At 39.5% G+C, this 21,238-nt stretch overlaps 1 pseudogene; it reads left to right on the top strand.

Moving 5' to 3' along the window:
- The first annotated feature begins 18,648 nt into the window (after positions 1-18,648).
- On the top strand, positions 18,649-20,817 carry LOC115833171 (annotated as a pseudogene).
- Positions 20,818-21,238: the final 421 nt, after the last annotated feature.

The following is a 21,238-nucleotide window of genomic DNA, read 5'->3' as shown; positions in this document are numbered from 1 at the left end:
GAGTGACAAAGAATTGAATTATTATAAATCTCCATTCTCTGGATAAAGAAAATGTTCTTCTACACAGTGGAGTGCTATTCAGCCATAAAAAATGAGATTCTGTCATTTGCAACCACATGGATGGAACTGGACGTTATTATGCTAAGTGAAATAAGCCAGGCACATAGGAAGGCAAATATTGCATGTTCTCACTTATTTGTGGGATCTAAAAATCAAAACAATGGAACTCATGGACATAGGGAGTAGAAGGATGGTAACGGAGACTGAGAAGGGTAATGGCACAGGGGGCGGGGTGAGGGGTGGAGGTGGGGATGATTAATGGGTACAAAAAAATAGAATGAATAAAACCTAGTATTTGATAGCACAAGGTGACTATAGTCAATAATAATTTAATTGTACAAGTTAAAATAACTAGAGGAATATAATTATATTGTTTGTAACAAAGGATAAATGCTTGTGGGGATGGATACCCCATTTTACATGATGTGATTATTACACATTGCTTGCCTGTATCAAAACATCTCATGTACCCCATAAATATATACATCCATGTACCCATGAAAATTAAAAGTTAAAACAAAAACAGAACAAAACTACATTCTCATCTATTTGTTTTACATTAAAAGTGATCTCATCTATAGATAGGAAAAATGGGAATATAATTTATGTTGACTGCTATGTCATTCTAGTTATACGTAATATATACCCACAGAAAGATGAACTAAAAAAAAAAACTACAAATTGGTCTTGATTCTCAGATGAATTTCCAGGAAGATTTTTAATGTTTTATGTTTAATACTTATGTGTAAAAATATTCATGTTTGTGATATTATCTACTGTGTTCTAATAGTTATTGTAATAATTTAGAAAAAAGTTATTTTTAATACTTATAGCCTTTTAGTCATGGGAAATTTTTTTAATTTCAATTTATATTCGTTGCAGAGAAGTACCTTAGGAGATAAATATTTTAAGCAGTAAAATATACTATAATTCTGTGAGAAAGCAAAATATAAACAAAGATCCAGTGAATGATGTTTAATGTCTCACTGTTGAAGAGCTTGTTTATTTATTATGTTGATAATGGTGGGAATCAAATTGCTATGGTACTTAGATTCTATTAGATACATTTAAAAGAATGACATAAAAGTTTTTATTTTTGAAAATGTAAGTATTTACAGTATACCACTGGAAATTATCTTATTTGCACTTACTTAAATTTATGATGATAAATGTTAGTTACCAATTTAAAAATACTTGAAAGTGTACATTCTTAAGTTTTATTTAGAGGTATGTAGGTGATAAAGTTTGAAGATACTCTTCTGGCAAATGTGGTAAGTGAAAGTTTAGCAGGTTCCCAGACCAGAGTTAAACACACCAGCAGATCTTTATTGACCATCTTATAGAAATTTAAAAATATCTTTCAACTTTAGATTTGGTGTTAGGGAATCTGTCATGAATAGCATCTCACACTGTCTTGCAGGTGAGCCAACCAAGTCCTAATGCTAGAAATGTTGAAAAAACTGCCTTACTCCTTGGGTGACATCTTTCAGAGACTCTATTGCTAGGAATCTAGCCACTCCTGAAAAAAAGGCAGAAATGAAATAGAAATTCTATGTAATCAAAGCCTAATTCTTCCTTAGTAATAGAACTGACAGCTTTTACAAAGTGAAAATTTTATATTTTCTATCATGGAAAGAATGTATTATTAAAAGTGGTTTTGTAGCTGTTTGTCACAAGATTATAATTAAGTAGTTACATTTTTGGAAAGCACTTCCCTTCATTTAACATCCCCTTATCCCAATACATACTCCCTCTCATGCCTGCATAACATGAGCTTTGTCATAGTCTGCTTGACAGTAGTTTTGAATACAGTGCCTATGAATTTCACATCTTACTTTGTTTTCTTGTCTTAGCTGGGAAGACTTTTTTTTTTTTTGAGACAGGAGTCTTGCTCTGTCGCCCAGGCTGGAGTGCAGTGGTGGAATCTCCGCTCACTGCAAGCTCTGCCTCCCGGGTTCACGCCATTCTCCTGCCTCAGCCTCTCCGAGTAGCTGGGACTACAGGCGCCCGCCACCACGCCCGGCTAAGTTGTTGTATTTTTAGTAGAGACGGGGTTTCATCATGGTCTCGATCTCCTGACCTTGTGATCCGCCTGCCTTGGCCTCCCAAAGTGCTGGGATTACAAGCGTGAGCCCCCACGCCCAGCCGCTGGGAAGACTTCTTAGTAAGCAGTTACCTTTGTCTTTTGATTGACTTTAAAATGGAATATTTTAAGTCATTAAATGTGATGTACCCCAGCTTTGAGCTACTTCCACTATATAAGGTTAGGAAGTTTCTATTTGCTTATATTTTTAAGTCCTGAGTGGATGATGAGTTTTATAAAATGCTTTCCCTACATCTATTAAGATGGTAAGTGTTTCCCCCCTCCCCTCCTTCTCTCTATTATGGTGGATCACATAATTTTGAACCATCCTTGCATTCTGGGATAAACCCAAATTGGTCATGATCAGTAGTATTACTAATAATATACTTGTAGATTTAAAATATTTTATTTTTCAAATTTTGAATCTTCATTTACAAATTATAATTTTTCTTGTTCTGTATATTCATAAGTGAGATTAACTTTCAATTCATAATTTTTTTGTCATTTTGTTTTTGTTTTTTGAAATAAATGTCTACATGTACTTCATGTGGTTATTGTTTTCTCCCTTCCATACTCTATTCTTTGGAAATGAACCACTAAGTCCATCTCACACTCAAGTGCTAGAGAAGTAGACTTCACTTTTTGGACAGAGAGGTGTCAAAGAATGTGTGGACATGCTTAAAATCCCCACAATGCAGGTAATGCATGTACAGATTATATGCTAAATACGGTGTTCTTTCTAACTTAAGAAAGCTATGATGCCAAAATGAATTTGAAATTGATTGTGATGTCTATATAATTTGTGATTTTATCCAAAGTCTGATACTCTATCAAAATAGCTTTGTAGTTATCAATTTACATACAGATATACTAACGGAGCTATAGAACACTTAAAACAAGCTGCACTCTAGCCTGGGCAACAGGGTGAGACTCTGTTTTAAAAAAAAAATCTGGTCGGGTGTGGTGGCATGTGCCTGTAGTTCCAGCTACCCAGGAGGCTAAGGCAGGAGGACAGCTTGAGCCCAGGAGATCGAGGCTATAGTGTGCTATAATAGTGCCTGTGAATAGCCACTGCACTCCAACCTGAGCAACACAGCAAGATTCCATCTCTTAAAAAAAAAAAAAAAAAAAAAAAAAAGACATCTGACTACATTGATCCTAAAGTCCACTGGTCATGCCTTTTTTCGGGTGTCTGACAATATAGCTCTCCTTTTCAGAGCAGGAGGATCCGGGGCTGTTTGGCTCCTTTACAGCACAGCTTTAATTGTCTTTTTTTCTTCCTTCATTCATCTGCATTTGGGTTTACACCTCTTGCCATCAGGAGTGTCCAGTAGCTTTGGTACTGCCACAGATAATATGGTGTCAGAATAGGCAGAAAAGAAGCACCCCTTCCTCAGTCATCAATGGACAAGGACAGCACCCTTTTTGGGGACTCTTGAATCACTGTGACTGGGTCCATTGCCATCACTGGGTGACACGCAGATGATACTTTTAGCTTGAGAAGTGGTAACATCAATGAACTGGCACATGCTCAATATGAAGGAGGAAAATAAAAAATATATAAAAGAAGGAATGGGCCTGTGATGTAAATTAAAATTATAGCTTACATTTTAAGTTCTCATTAAATTATCTTTCTAACCATCAGTATTAGGCTAGGTGATCTCTAAGTTCTCTTCTAGTTTTACAATTTCTCTTTATTTTAGGCCAGGCGCGGTGGTTCATGCCTGTAATCCCTGCTTTGGTAGGCCTAGGTGGGCGGATCACTTGAGGTCAGGAGCGCAAGACCAGCCTGGCCAACATGGTGAAACCCCATCTCTACTAAAAATACAAAGAAAAAAAAAATTAGCCCCGTGTGGTGGCACACGCCTGTAATTCCAGCTACTCGTGTGGCTAAGGCAGGAGAATCATTTGAACTCAGAGGTTGCAGTGGGCCGAGTTCACGCCACTGCACTCCATCCAGCCTGGGTGACAGAGTGAGATGACTCCAAGTCAAAAAGCAAAACAAAACAAAAACAAACACTTCCTCTATTTTATTCCAGCTCTAAAGTTCTGGTATTTCTGTATCAAATATTGCTTTATAAATCAAACTATAAAGTCTTTGGAAACCATAGCTGTGCCTCAGACATGCCTTCACCTCCCATAGAATCTATGTTTATACACAGAAGGTTTTGTCATACACAGAGTAAACACTGACACACTGATTGATTGCTCAGTATTTTAGTCTCTGGATTTCTCCATATTCACTTAATTATTTCAATAATTGACATTACCCACAACCAACCAAAGGTGATACTTCTGGCAAATGGAAGTATGAGGGTGCTATTTCTTACTGACATTCATTTACCCTTTTACATATAAACCATTCATTTATCCTCTTCATTTGTTCAGCACTGGCAGTTCCATCTATTTTACATGACTTTTTGCAGTTATTATACCTGTTCATAATTATTTCTGACATATGTTGCTTAATGATGGAGATACGTTCTGAGAAATGTGACATTAGACCATTTTGTCATTGTGCAAATATCATAGAGTATACTTACACAAACATTGATGGTATAGGTATACATATATATTTAATTTGTACATATTTTTCATATGGAAAACCAAATGTCTCAGAACCTTAACTGAATTATAGGTCATTTCCCCTACTTCATCTGCAGTGCCAATATCAAGTGTTACCTATCAGATTTCTATTTATGTTCCATTATAATCTTACGGGACCACTGTCTTACATGCGGTCATTGTTGGCTGAAACATCATTATTCGGCACATGACTGTACTTGTGTTAAATAATTGTTTTGGCTATAAGACTTGGCACAGAGGAATTTCTGTGGAATAATAATCAACTGCAAGAAATTGGTTACCCAAAACAAGCTGGTCATTAATTTTGTTGAAATGTCAAAAGCTCATATCTGAAAAGGGTGGGCAAAATAAGCAAATAGGTAACTTTTAATAGGTAGTACACTTTTACTGCTGCTCACATGAAGACGTGAATAAATGTTCCCAATCCAACTAAAATAGCTTCTTAGCATTCCATCCAATAGAGCCAGGAATCTTTATTAGCTTCTGAGAAGCTCTCGCATCCAGAAACTACTTGAAGTGTTTCCACCTGACTTAGGATTTATTAGGTTTTTTAGTTTAGTTTTTTGTGTTAGTTTTTGGGGGGTTTTGGGATTTTGGTTTTTAGGTTTGTTTGGTTTTTGTTTTGGTTTTGGTGTCACATAAGTATTTCAATGTTGCAAAACGTTATGGATTAGAAAGGGAATTTGCAACAGATGATTCAAGTTATGGTCTTGGTAATTCCAGACAGAAGCTATTGACCTTGAAGAAGTCACTGACCCCCTGGTACTTTTTGGGAAAATAGGAATAATAACCTTCCACTCCAGAAAAATATTATAAACTCTGATGACATGAAGAATGTTTACATATTTGTCTTCCTTGGAATACACCTTGTAAAGGCATAATGTTATTTCTAAAAGCTGTATTTTCAGAGGCAAAGTCTTGCACTTATGTTACCAATTAAGTCTCTGAGGATAATTAAGTTTATTACAGATATACTGGTAGAGACAAAGGCCACTAAGATTCTAGTGAAGTCACAGACGCAAATCAAAAACTGCGGATAGCAAGTTAATGGTTGGAGTGCTGGTGTGTACAGCATTAGGCTTGATGGGTAAGTTTAATTTCTACAACAAACATATTCTAACAAATATAATTTTCCTTAACCAACATAATAAGAAAATATAATTTTTTTTAACCAACAAACAAGGATGGCAAGCACACAGGTTGCTTTACACAGCCACATTTAAAGTCAGAACATCCAAAATTAGGTCAGTGGTCTTTAGAACTATTAAATCAAATCTCTTATGATTACAGCAAAGCTCTTCTCTATTTGTAACAAACAAACTTGGAAAAACTCAATTATATTACAAATAGAAACTAGCTACAGATAGATATAATTTAAATTTTATGACAGCTAGTTCTTCATTAAACTGCTGCCACTCACAGCTGCTAGATTCAGTTACAATTTCTAATTAGGGCTGAATTAAGTATGAGGGTTATAATTTTCTATTGCCAACCTATACGCCAATAATAATAATTATTATAACAACAACGATAATACCCAAAGTAGGTAACACTTATGGAGTGCTTACAGTGTGCCAAGATTTTAACTAAATATTTTATTTAATCCCCAGAACTACCCTATGAGGTGGGTACTATTGTGATATTCATTCGACAAATGAGAAAATGACAGTTTAAAGACGTTAAGGGCTGGGCATGGTGGCTCACCTGTAATTTCAGCATTTGGGAAGGCTGAGGCAGAGGATCACCTAAGTCCAGGAATTTGAGACCAGCCTGGGCAACATAGTGAGGCCTTGTCTCTACAGAAAAATTTTTAAAATTAGCTGGGCATGGCAGTGGCTTGCCTATAGTCCAAGCTACTCTGGAGGCTGAGGTGTGAGGATGTCTTGAGCCCAGGAGTTCAAGGCTAGGGTGAGCTGTGATCAAGCAACTGCACTTCAGCCTGGGTAACAGAGTAAGATCCTGTCAAAAAAAAAAAAAAAAAAGGTTAAGGCCACATAGCTAGGAAGAGGTAGATTCTTATCTGATAACTCATGCCCTTAAGGATCAAACCAAGTCAAAGGGCCAGGCATGGTAGCTCACACCTGTAATTCCAGCACATTGAGAGGCTGAGGCAGGAGGATCGCTTGAACTCAGAAGTTCAAGATCAGCCTGGGCAACATAGTGAGACCTTGTCTGTACAAAAAATACTAAAAATTAGCCAAACATGGTGATGTGTGCCTGTAGTACCATTTACTCTGGAAGCTGAAGCAAGAGGATTGCTTGAGCACAGGAGGTCAGGGCTTCAGTGAGCTGTGATTGTGCCACTGCACTCCAGCCTGGGCAACACTGGGCAACAGAGCAAGACCCTGTCTCAAAACAAACAAACAAACAAAACAAACAAAGGGTACAAAGTTTCAGTCAGATAGTAAGTTCTGGATATCTATTCAACAGCATGGTGATTATAGTTAGTCATGATGTATTGTAGACTTGAAACTTAATAAGACAGTAGATAAGTGTTCTCACCACACACATAAAATAACTGAAGTGACAGATAAGTTTGATTCAATAATTTCACAATGTATACATATACCAAAATATCACATTGTATGCCATTTAAAATATTACCTAAGATAATAAATATATAAATAAAATTTAACCAATAAAGCAAACGAGTTAAAGCATTTGTACCTCTCAGCATTCTAGAACCTGATGTTCCTTAATTGCCCTCCTCTTAACAGAATTTAATATGGTGGTGTTTTTAATGGAGCATACTGCCTACTTGATATGGGGTCATCACATGTTTCTTTCCACAAAATACTACTTTCTGATCTCTTTCTCATCATCATACTGCCTTCCTTTATCTCTCCTTTATCGCTTTTATCTATTATTTTTTCCCTTAACCAACCCCATTTTCCCAGCTTTTATCCCATTTTCCTTGTCCATGCAATTAGCTTGTCAGGAGCACGCAGCATACCCCAAAACTCCAGAAAGCTGATTCTCAGGGCTCCAGAGGGTGGTAGTCCTTGAGCCAGAAATGAGAGACCAGGAACAGAGGCTGGGAAAACAGAACTGTTTTCCCTCCTGCTTATTTTGTTTTGAAAATTGCTTCTAGCTCCCATTTATCTTGGTGTAATTATCAAAATAAGAAAAACACCTGCTTCACATAAAATTAATGGGCTCTGTGTAAATTTATTTGCATTTGGGGGTAGAATATTCTGAAAAAAATAGAAATAGAGATCAAATGGTCATTTATTTTGGCTCTTACCTTTTAGGAGGTAAGTGGGTATGATCTCATTTAAGCTTAATTACTTCCTTAGAGGCCCATCTCCAAATATAGACACATTGAAGGTATTAGGGCTTCTGGGTATGAATTTTGGAGGGATACATTCAGTTCATAACACACAACTTAATTTTTTTAAAAGACTGTAAGTAAAATGATGGAAAAAGCTAAAATATGCTAAATAAAAATCCAAAAAAACCTAGTGTTATGGACTGAATTTGTCCCTGCAAAATTCATATGTTGAAATCCTAGCCCCCAGTGTGATGGTATTAGGAGGTGGGGTCTTTTGTAGGTAATTTATCACATCAAGGTGGAATCCTCATGAATAGAATGCATGCCTTTATAAAGGGATCCAAGAGAGCTCTCCAGCTCTTTTTCTGCCATGTGAGGATACAATGGGAAGACGGTAGCCTGTAACCTGGAAGGAGAGCCCTCACTCCAACCCAACCATGCTGGCACCCTGAACTCAGACTTCCAGCCTCCAGAACTTTAAAGAGTAAATTTCTGTTGCTTAGAGGCCACTCAGTCCATGGTCCTTTGTTATAGCAGACCAAACTGACTCAGACACCTACTATACCTATACTAATGTCAGACAAAATAGGTGTTCAGGTAAAAAGCTTTACTAAAGATAAAAAGGAACATTTCCACAACGATAAAAATTCAATTCACCAGGAAGATATAATTATTCTAAATTTGGTCACCTACTAGTGTTAAGTTTGAATTCTATGATGCAAAAATTGAAACAGCTAAAAAAAATAGAATTATCCACGATCATAGTGGGAGACTTCAACACACCTCTCTCTGTAACTGATGGAACAAGCAGACAAAAATAGATAAGGGCATAGACATTTCAAACAATGTGAAAGTTATCTTTAAAGGGCTAGGACCAAAACAAAAACAAAGATAATATATGTCCATATATATTATAGCAGCAGTAGCTATAGGGGCATATATTATCTTTATTTTCAGTTACAATTTCATTTTACAGAAGAAGAAACCAAGGCTCAGAGAGGTGAAATAACCTTACACAGTTCAAGTGGTAGAGCCAGAAAATTCATTGTTTCTTAAAAGTTTAGAACTCACCAGTGAGTTTCTTACCAAATAAAGATAATATATGCCCCTACAGCTACTGACAATGGGGCAAAAATAAGACTATCAGTATTTTTGAATTTGACTTATGGAAATAGATATTAGGTCTTACAGGCATGAGAAATATATCTTAGTGTGATGAAATTCAGAGAAATCCAGCTACTCGGGGGGCTGAGGCAGGAGAATCACTTGAACGCAGGAGGTGGAGGCTGCAGTGAGTGGTGATCGCGCCACTGCACTCCTAGTGACTCAGAATTATTCTGGAAAATATAAGCAAAAGATGTGAGATAGCAGTGGGAAAGAGAACAAAGTGACATAAAGCCCACTAAATTATTTAGTTCAGGGGAAATAAGGGCATTGAAAAATATAAGAACTCAATAGAAGAAAATAAATATGGCCAGGCATAGTGGCTCATGCCTGTAATCCCAGCACTTTGGGAGGCCAAGGCCAGTGGATCACCTAAGGTCAGGAGTTTATGACCAGCCTGGTCAACATGGCGAAACTCTGCCTCTACTAAAAATACAAAAAAAAAGAGGCAGGAGAATCTCCTGAACCCGATAGGCAGAGGTTGCAGTTAGCCAAGATCACACCACTGCACTACAGCCTAGGTAACAATGTGAGACTCCATCTCAAAAATAAATAAGCCCAGAGAAAAAATTTCAATCTATTCAATTAAAAGTGGGAAATTGAAATGATAGTCAAAAACTTCCCCTCTCAAAAAAAAAAGCCCACCCAGATGGTTTCACTGGTGAGTTCTACTAAACTTTTAAAAAACAATGAATTTTCTGGCTCTACCACTTGGACTGTGTAAGGTTATTTCACCTCTCTGAGCCTTGGTTTCTTCTTCTGTAAAATGAAATCGTAACTGAAAATAAAGTGCTTAGCACAGTGCCTGGGTAGAAAGCATCCACTAAATACTATCATTTCTGCTATTTTTACTACTTTTACTATTACGATTGCCACTTCTACTACTATTATTTATGCATCTTTAGAGTCTCCTGAGTCCCTGACAGCTACTGACATTGGGGCAAAGATAAGTCTATCCGTATTTTTAAATTTGACTTATGGAAATAGATACTAGGTCTTGCAGGCATGAGAAATGTTTCTTAGCATGATGAAATCTGGAGAAAAAAGTTTGAATTAATTCCAAAGTAAATCAGAAGTAATAGTTGGTTGCACTGCTAATGGAGCTGAATGCATTAGAAAACGTCAGTTATAAAAACTGACTGATCTGGGTGTGAGATCAGTCCAGTTACAGTACTGCCCAGTTACAGTAAGTTAGAAAGAGGAATGGGATAGGAAGAGTTCATTCTTGTCAGTGATTTACTGGCGGGAATAATGGATGACATTGCTAACTAGGTGCCTACTCCAAGCACCTACATCCTTGCTTCTGTTTAGTAGAGAGCAAACTTCATTTGGAAGTTTGGCTTTGCATATAGTCACTGCTCAAAAATATGTTTATCGATTTGTCAATTTTGGTCTATCAATTTGTCAATTTTGGTCTATCAATTTAAGAACTTAAATAGCTTTGTCAACTTATCAATTATGTCATTCATGATTTGTCACTCTTCTTCAGATAGCCAACATTTTCAAAATTGACTTCTTTACTAATATCAGATCCTCAGACTGTAAAGACTCTACTAATAAAGTGAAATTCACGCCAGGGGTTTGTGTTCCTTATTATGAACAAATGAAAGAAAATTTGCATTATAATCACTCTCTACAAAAACAGGGTGACCAAATTACCTTTCCAGAAGCTTGACTTGAATTTAGTGTTTACTGAGAACAAGAGAAATGAACACCTGAACAGGCAGGAAAACATATGAGGATAAATGCCTGAGTTCACAGCAAAATGCCTGGCAAGAGAAAGAATGTTAGTGTGAAATACACAGAAATTTTGGTTATAAATTTTCCCACCAAAGTTTCACTTCAAAAAACAAACAGTGCAGACTAGTTGTTTCAGAATGGAAAAAGAGTGTACCTTAGGAACTAGTTCAGGAGGATATTTAGTTCTCTTGCTTTATTTTTTTCAATCAGTCATGTGACTAGTTTGTGTATTTCCTTTCCTTGGGGAAATATTCTAACTCTGATCCAATGTTTTTTAAAAGCTCTTTCATTGTGTGCAAAATATCTTTGGTTTGTGAATTTACAAAATGTTCTTAACCTCAGAGAAAATAAATAAGTTAGATAAAATTAAAATAAGTCCAAATCATTAAGTACATTTTTTGAAATCCCTCAAGTGTAGGAAGAATGCAGGTGGAACAGAACAACAGTCAGGCTTGGGCCAGAACCTAGAGAAATCTCTGAAGATGTCAAAAATGATTTCATATGAAGAGTTGTGTCCTTTTTTTCTTTAGGACTTCTTCAAAAGCAGAGGAAGGGCTGGAGAAAAACATGAAAAAGAAAAGCCTATCAGAACTCAAGGTTTGGCAAGAATACTTTCCCAAGCCCATCCAGCTTACCATCAATGGTAATTCAGTTTCAATCAAATCAAAGAGAAGGTGCTACGCTATGTGCTGAGCTTGTATAGAAATATGAACAAGATTGTATGCTCACCCACACAAGCTGTTTAAGATGATGAAGCGGGGTTAAAGATGAAAGATAATAACTATAAGATTTTATGAGATTATAATATAATAATATTATGGAGAGGATTTTCAAGCCATCTTCTCCCAGAAGTCTAAGTGAGAGGAGCTCTATCTCTCACCTGTTCAAATCCTTCCTATCCCTCAAGGGCAGTGTTAGTCCCACATCTGGTTCAGACTCTCCAAAACTTTCCAGCCCGTTGTTGTTTATATCACAGATGTGAGGCCATTATAAACACCTCTTGATTTGGGTTATAAAAACAGGAAAGGAGTGTATTTTACTCTGAGGGAGAAGACAGCATAGTATGCAGAGGCAACAGAACAAAGTGGTCAAGAGAACAGATTTCAGGGCCAGCTGACTGCTACAAATCCCAGGATCACCACTGGGGAACACTGGAAAAGTTACTTAATCTTTCTAAGCCTCAGTTTCCCCACCTTCAAAATGGAAATATTAATTGTTCCTACCTCATGGAATTGTGAGAATCAAATGAGGCAGCAACTGTACTTAAAATACTAGGGGGCAGGTTGGGCGTGGTGGCTCACACCTGTAATCTCAGCACTTTGGGAGGCTGAGGTGAGCAGATCACTTGAGGTCAGGAGTTCAAGACCAGTCTGGCCAATACGGTGAAACCCCATCTCTACTAAAAATACAAAAATTATCTGGGTGTGGTGGTGCACACTTGTAATCCCAGTTACTCGGGTGGCTGAGGCAGGAGAATCACTTGAACCTGGGAGGCGGAGGTTGCAGTGAGCTGTGGCTGCACCAGCTGTTACTCCAGCCTGGGCAACAGAGCGAGGCTCTGTCTAAAAAAATAAAAAATAAAAAACACAAGGGGGCACAGTCAAGCACAGTGGCACATGCCTGTAATCCCACTTACTTGGAAGGCCAAGGCAGGAAGATCAGCTTAGCCCAGGAGTTCGAGTCCAGCCTGAGCAACACAGGAAGACCCCATCTCTAAAGAAAAAATGAGGTGGGGGAAATAAATATTAGACATATAAATGTTTGTTGGTTATGACTAATGTTCATCTATGCATTCCACAAATGTTCCTTAGGTGCCTTTTCTCTGCAAGATGCTGTTCTAGGCACTAGATCCCAACAGTGGATAAAACAGACAAAATTCCAGACCTCATGGAGTCTCCATTCATATGTCAACCAGAAAACAAGCTCTATGGGGAAAGAAAGCATATAAAATATCATTTTGTATTTCCTATGGTGCTTTACACAAAATAGACAACAAGAGTCTGTGAAGGAATTTTAAGTGGATGAAGGAAGACGTGCTTGGAAAATCTTGCACTCCTGCACAAAGAAAAAAATTATGTGAACAAACCATCTGTATTCTATGAAGGTCTTCTAGAATCTAGTCCTTTAATATTTCATAAAATTCAACTCCTTGGTAATTTAAAATAGAATGGATTACACAAAGTTTCCACTGCACCATGCCACGCTTTGCTTGCGTGGTGGAGAAGTGCATGGCATGAAAAACATATCTGGATTATGACGCTCAGCCAGGTGAGCTCAGGTTACTTGTGTTTCATGGCCTTTCAGTCTGGAGCTTGATTGCCAGTTGGAAGTCTTGGATTGGCTCCTGGATCTTAGAGCTACAGGAGGTTAGCCATGCGGCCAGAGTGACTGCAGGAGGCCAGGGAGGCTCAGGGATGCCTAGGTAAAGAGTTTCACTTCTTTAAGACTTGGGTTACTATTAAAACACATTCCTCAAATGCCGGGTGCAGTGACTCACACCTGTAATCCCAGCACTTCGGGAGGCCGAGGTGGGCGGATCACCTGAGGTCGAGAGTTCAGGACCAGCCTGACCAACATGGAGAAACACCATTTCTACTAAAAATACAAAATTAGTCGGGCTTGGTGGCACAGGCCTGTAATCCCAGCTACTCGGGAAGCTGAGGCAGGAGAATCGCTTGAACCTGGGAGGCAGAGGTTGTGGTGAGCCGAGATTACACCATTGCACTCCAGTCTGGGCAACAAGAGCGAAACTTCGTCTCAAAAAAAACAAAAACAAAAGCAAAAACACATTCCTCTAGGACAGTTAGTAATTTGGGCTATTAACAGTTATTCAGTCTTCACAGAAATAAGGACCAGATATATTCTCTTTTTTTAAAAAAAAAAGAACTTTGGCCAGGTATGGTGGTTCATGCCTGCAATCCCAGCACTTTGGGAGGCCAAGGTGGGTGGATCACTTGAGGTCAGGAGTTTGAGACCAGCCTGACTAACATAGTGAAACCCCATCTCTAGTTTAAAAAAAAAAAAAAATTAGCCAGGTGTTGTGGCACATGCCTATAGTCCCAGCTACCCAGGAGGCTCAGACAGGAGAATAGCTTGAACCCAGGAGGTAGAAGTTGCAGGGAGCTGAGATCACACCACTGCACTCCAGCCTGGGCGACAGAATGAGACTCTGTCTCAAAAAAGAATAAAAATAAATAAATTCAGCCTAATAATAAAAATAGTTTTGTTCATTGTAGGCAACTGGAAACTATAACTTTACCTACATCCACAGTCTTAAGAGCAAGTGTTTAGAATTGTAGAATAACTTAGAGGTAGCTTGAAAAAACACTGGCCTAGGAAGTCAAGAGGGCTGAGTTCTAGTTTTGACTAAGTAAGCCGACTGAACTTAAACAACAGAAATAATTTCAAGCCCCAGTTCCCACATCTGTAAAATGTGAGTTCTTAGGTGCCCCTTCCATCATTTTTTTAGTACTTATGAAATAATTATCCATCATATACCCACCTCTTTAATACAATATTTAGAACAATGACCTTGTATGATAGTGTCTTAGTCTGTTTTGTTCTAGTACAACAAAATACCTGAAACTGGGTAATTTATAAAGAACAGAATTTTATTTTCTCACAGTTCTAGGGACTGGGAAGTCCAAGATCAAGGCACCAGCATTTGGTGTCTGGCAAGGGCTTTCTTGCTGTGTCCTTATATGGGGGACATCAGATGGTCAAGAGAGACTAACTCCCTCCATCAAGTCCTAGTTTGATGGCATTAATCTATTTATAAGGGCAGAGCCCTCATGACCTAAACACCTCCCAAAGGGACTCACCTTTCAGCACTGTTGCATTGGGGATTAAGTTTTCAATACATAAATTTGGGGGAACACGTTCAGGCCATAGTAGATAGTTACATTTGACATTGAGGAGATTAAAGCTCAAAGAAGCTCATTTATTTACCCAAGGCCATAGGCTATGGGGCAAAGGTGTGATTTAAGGTTATCTGCCAACTAAATCACATCCTCTTCCTCCCAAAGTATAGCTGCCTTTAATTTGCTAGTATATGAAATAGCTCTGGGTTTAAAAAGAAAGAGTGACTCTGACAAAAAAAATCTCATTGCCTACTTGACCCTTTTGCTTAAGATTCACTCTGCTCTGTCACTTAACTATAGGGCAATTTTTTTTTTGTTTGCATTTCTGCAGTCAATAGGTTACAAAGTTAAGTCTTACCTAGAGAGGGTATCTGAGTTTCATTGAATGGATATTCAGAAGGTTTGCTCTCAAATAAAGGGGATCTTTATCTTCTTTCCACTTGTGTTCCAATGATTGTGAAGAAGTGTAATCAGAAAGTAAGATGGCATGCAGATCTAAGTTACCCATAACAAACTCTCAAGGACTGTCAGGCATATCATTCATTATGCCAGTCACACCCTAGCAAAAGGAAGTTGTCCACCCATTCCCCTCACTGACGGGCAGCCTTCTTAATGAACATCTTTAATTGGATTAGGAGTAAAGGCCTGTCTGTCCCATCACCAGCCAATCCATAAACTAGTGATTGGGCTAAAATGTGACCTGGCCAATAAGTCTGTGCTCAAACAGGCCAGAATGCCTGTTTCGAGAGCCTGAATTGTGAAATACAGAAAAACAAGCCCTTTGGTGGACAAGGGAGCACAGAGAAGACAACAGATGCACAGTATCTTCACATTAACACTGGACGTTCAGAGTGAAATTAATGGACTTCTACTTCTGAGGACCCCAGACTTGTCTTGGGTTCCAAATCACTTCCCCTAGAAATTGTTCTATTACAAATCCTGTTCTTGGATTTCTAAGAGATGCTCTTTCTCAAATATATATATGTGTATGCATGTGTGTGTGTGTGTGTGTGTGTGTGTGTGTTTATCGATACATATATATCATACTGATACATTAAAATTCTTTTAATTGTTGGAATAGGTGACTCTCTATTCCTTAAAACCAAAAGAACTGAATAAAATTCTGTAAAACTATTTTGTTAAACTATATACTGTAATTCTACTCTGTTAAATAACACTGAAATTAGTAGGGATTTGGCACCTGGTCTGTCAGTTCCAAGGCCTGATTTATAATTGCTGCATTATACCACCTGAAATTCTTTTTGATACTCCAATTGGCTCAATCATACTCATTTAGATCAGAAGAATTCAGTAGGACTTTCCAGCAAGAGATATCCAGTACGCAACTTACCTCTCAGCTCAAAGACTACCATTTTCTAAGACCAATTCCATATTCTCTGGGGGGTGAATTTTAAGCATTTGGTTTTAATCCATCTATAACTTCTACACCAGAAGAAGCTGAAATATTTTAAGTATGATGAAACTATATGTAAAGATATGTGGTACTGATTATAAAAGCAATGACTGCTCTTCCAATAGGGCAAACAAGCTTCTTCTCTTTAGAGTCTTCTTTGCTCACCTAATGAAGATTGGCCAGTAAAGCTGAGCCAGAGGGTTTCCAACCTCTGACTGAGTCAAGGCACTCAGCCTTGTTGTTTTTGCTTCCATCAACAGTAATGAGTTCTGCATGCCTTAGAAAAGAACAAAGCACTTGGTTATTTTCCAGATTTTCACTCTCAATGTTCCTACCCCATCTAGCTCATCTGATGCTTGGAGGAATCCTTCTTCACATATTTAAATTTAATGTTAGCATTTCCTTCATTGGCTCATTAACTGCCCTCTGGTGCAGGTTAACCAATGACCCTAAAAGAGGTCTCCAGTTGCTCTGCAAGGGTGATGAGCAATTCTCACCCTGCACTTCAGCCAACAAAAATGTTGTGCCATTTTACAAGCAGCAGAAGTCCCAAAAGGCCACACAGTTCCATGGTCTGATATATGCAGAAGAATAATAAAAAATTTTATGGCTCTGGGGAAACCAATCAATCCCAGGAGTGCCCCAAGGCAGGTAAAGTTGGTGTGTCCTCACTCAGCCTCCTGCCTTGACAACTTTACCCGAGAACACTTAGACTTGCAGTGCATGGTCTGTAAACATAAAAACAGTCCTGGGTTTGAGATAAACACATGCACCAGATTCTGCCTATATGCATTCATAGCTAACTGTATCTTATCTTAGAAATCAGGGGAATTGTTTATTTGAAGCATGAAACCTAAGTTAATGAATGGGGTATTTTTGTATTGTTGCAAAGCCAAGAAATATACATTCTACTGCCTACTGGGGAAAAAACAGGACATGTGCCAATGGAAGTCCAGTTAGGATGTTAGCCTCTGATAGCAGCTGACTTCCATCTTATCCAAGCACTCTTTCAAAAGTTTTCCCTACTTTCTGATAACTTTTCTTTCTCTCTCTCTTCTTCTTCTTCTTTTTTTTTTTTTTGAGACTGCATCTCACTCTGTCGCTCAGGCTGAAGTGCAGTGGCGTGACTATGGCTCACTCAGTCAATCCTCCCACCCACCTCCCGGGTAGCTGGGACTACAGGCATACGCCACCACACCCGGCTAATTTTTTTGTATTTTTTTGTAGAGACAGAGTTTTGCCAGTTACCCAGGCTGATCTCGAATTCCTGGGCTCAAGCGATCCGCCCGGCCCTGATAACCTTTCTGTACATATACCACAATGATAAATGTACACGGATTTGTCAGGAAGTGGGGAAACTTTTCATTAAAACACCGTAACTGGTCTATACTTACATCAATTAGTAGATGCAGCCCCTAGATGAGTGTGGCAGCCCCTACAAAATAAAGTAAAAAACTGGTGATCAGTGGGGGGAGGGATGATCCAAGTAATTTAAAGAGAAATTCTTCCACTAACAATCATTTATGACACTTATTTACTTATTGAAATTATAAAGTTCATACAAATTTTCTGTTTTTCTTTTTTTGGAGACAAAGTCTTGCTCTATCTCCCAGGCTGGAGTGCAGTGGCACGGTCTCAGCTCACTGCAACCTTTTGTCTCCTGGGCTCAAGTAATTCTCCTACCTCAGCCTCCCAAGTAGCTGGGATTGCAGGCATGCACTACCACACCCAGCTCATTTTGTACTTTTAGTAGAGACAGGGTTTCGCCATGTTGGCCAGGCTGGTCTCGAACTGCTCTCCTCTAGCCTCGCCCACCTCAACCTCCCAAAGTGCTGAGATTACAGTTGTAAACCACCACGCCCAGCCTAAATTTTCTTAATATATGTTTTTTCATGCTTAGTGTCAAACCATGAGCCTCATGTCCTAGGTGATATTTAGCATTCGCAAAATGGTATGGAGTGCCCAGAAGGCAAATGTTTTGTCTTTTACCAAACATACATCACTTTGCTTTTGCATATATATATATATATATATATATATATATATACACAAGACTAATATACATACATGGTTTTTTCCACACCGAACTCTAAGGTGATCGCCAGGCAAAACATAATTGCTTTCGGATCCTGTTTAGTTTCCTAAGATTTCTTGATCACACAAACATAAATCTGGTCCAGGAAGCTGCACTGGCTAGATGCCTTCATGAAACACTAGCAGGATTTCAAAAGAAATTTGTTTCTTCGGAAAGAGAAAGATGTGTCCATGAAGCCTTTGTGAGAAGACAAAAAACACTTAAGTGATTCAAAACTGCTCATGGTCTGTAGGTAAAAAGGCATATGTATACCAAATGTTGAAGCCATCATAATTCTTCTATTCACACCCCTAAACCGCGTAGAAGTTCACCAGGAGGTGAGGACGCCAACAGCAGTGGAGAAACATCTCTCTTTCCTCTCAGCGTGCACACATCATGGCGGCTGCCGCCCGGCAGCCTCCTCAGCCTGGCGGCGGGAAGCACAGAGGCAAGGCTCAGTATGTGCTGGCCAAGCGAGCTCGGCGCTGCGAATCTGGCAGGCCCGGTCAGCCAGAGCCCAGGCTATGGGGCATCCTCATCACCTGCAACATGAACCAGCGCCAAGTGTGTGGAGGAGGCCTACACCCTGCTCAACGAATATGGCGACATGTACGGGCCAGAAAAGTTTACAGACAAGGATCAGCAGCCCTTTGGAAGTGAGGGAGATGATGATGATGTGGAGGCTGCCTTGAAGAAAGAAGTTGGTGACATTAAGGCATTCACAGAGATGAGCCTAAGAGGATTCCAGTCAGTGGAAAGTGGAGCAAATAACGTCTTCTTCATCAGGACACTTGGGATGGAACTTGAGAAATTGGCGCATCATATTCTCCAGGATGTGTACAAAACCAAGAAGACTTGAGTTATTCTATGAATGTTATGCATCTCAGGCACATGCAAGGCTTTTTTAGAAGATATGAAAAAATACACAGAAACATTTTTGGAACCTTGGTTTAAAGCTCCAAACAAAGGCACATTTCAGATTGTGTATAAATCTTGAAATAGCAGTCATGAGAGGTGAAGCCAGCTGGACTTCCTGGTGGAGTGGGGACTTGGAGAACTGTTCTGTCTTACAAGGGGATTGTAAAATGCACCAATCAGCACTCTGTAAAAATGCACCAATCAGTGCTCTGTAGCTAGCAAGAGGTTTGTAAAATGGACCCATCAGAGCTCTGTAAAATGGACCAATCAGCGCTCTGTAAAATGGACCAATCAACAGGATTCTAAAAGTAACCAATCGCGGGGAGGATTGAGAAAAGGGCATTCTGATAGGACAGAAATAGGACATGGGAAGGGACAAATAAGAGAATAAAAGCTGGCCACCCCAGCCAGCAGCTGCAACCCGCTCAGTCCCCTTACATGGCTGTGGAAGCTTTGTTCTTTCGCTCTTCACAATAAATCTTGCTGCTGCTCACTCTTTGGGTCTGTGCCACCTTTAAGGGCTGTAACACTCACCACGAAGGTCCGCAGCTTCATTCTTGAAGTCAGTGAGATCACGAACCCACTAGAAGGAACCAACTCTGGACACTGTCACATGAATACAGAAATTATCAAAGAATTGGCAGAATAGTGTGCACCCTCAATTCAGAAAATAAAGTGGATCTCACCAATCCACAGTACACGGTGGTAGTAGAAATCATGAAAGTTGTCTGTTGCCTGAGTGTCGTGAAAGATTACATGTAGTTTAGAAAATACAATTTCCAGCCGGGCATGGTGGCTCACACCTGTAATCCCAGCACTTTGGGAGGCCAAGGAGGCAGGCAGATCATGAGGATAAGAGATCAAGACCATCCTGGCCAACAGGGTGAAACCCCATCTCCACTAAAAATACAAAAATTAGCTGGGTGTGGTGGTGCGGGCCTGTAGTCCCAGCTACTCGGGAGGAGGCTGAGGCAGGAGGATCGTTTGAACTCGGGGGTGGAGGTTGCAGTGAGCTGAGATGCTGAGATGGTGCTCCAGCCCGGCAACGGAGCATTTAAAAAAAAAGAAAAGAAGGCTGGGCGTGGTGGCTCACGCTTGTAATCCCAGCACTTTGGGAGGCCGAGGCGGGCGGATCACGAGGTCAGGAGATCGAGACGACGGTGAAACCCCGTCTCTACTAAAAATACAAAAAAATTAGCCGGGCGTGGTGGCGGGAGCCTGTAGTCCCAGCTACTCAGAGAGGCTGAGGCAGGAGAATGGCGTGAACCTGGGAGGCAGAGCTTGCAGTGAGCTGAGATCACGCCCCTGCACTCCAGCCTGGGCAACAGAGCGAGACTCCGTCTCAAAAAAAAAAAAAAAAAAAGAAAGAAAGAAAAAGAAAATTCAATCTCCAGGAGGTGATAAAGAGCTCTAAGGATCCATCACAGCTTAATTCAAAGCAGGGAAATGGGAAAGAAGGTAAACTGGAAGCTGCTGACAAATCAGATCAAAACAACACAGCAGAAGGGAAAAATAACCAGCAGGTACCAGAGAATACTGAGGAGCTGGGGCAGACAAAACCGTCTAATCCGCAGATGGTAAATGAGGGAGGAACTTGCAAATCAAGTCACAGAAGGGTCCAGATCAAATGAAAATGATCTCTCATAGGAGGCCATTTGGTGCTGGAGGTGGGTTTCTCAACTGGGCTCTATGAGATGTTGCTGGGTTTCCACCTTAAATTGCGACTAAAAATAGTTTTTATTTGTGTGCTGCATTATGCTATTCTCACAGTAGTGAACAATGATTTCACAGCCCTGTTAATCATTTTGTTAGGGATCTTTCAGCCCTTATGGTATTATGTAGAGGCAGACCCATGTGCCACACTGTTGCAAAGAGGGGAGGATGGGAGGAGAGGGGGACATTGGCCTCTCCCAGGCTCCTCTTATGCAGTGCCAGCTGACTCACTGTAGTGAACTGACTGTGAAGTCGAAAATCAGAGGGGAGTTTTCATTCGTAGGAAGGAGGTTTTACATGCCACAGCTCAGCTGTCCCCCTGCCACTTTGTTGTAAACATTGCAAAAATGTGGAT

This window comes from Nomascus leucogenys, chromosome 25, assembly GCF_006542625.1.
Source record: "Nomascus leucogenys isolate Asia chromosome 25, Asia_NLE_v1, whole genome shotgun sequence".
Taxonomy (NCBI): Eukaryota; Metazoa; Chordata; class Mammalia; order Primates; family Hylobatidae; genus Nomascus; species Nomascus leucogenys.
This window is presented reverse-complemented; position numbering and strand designations above follow the sequence as displayed.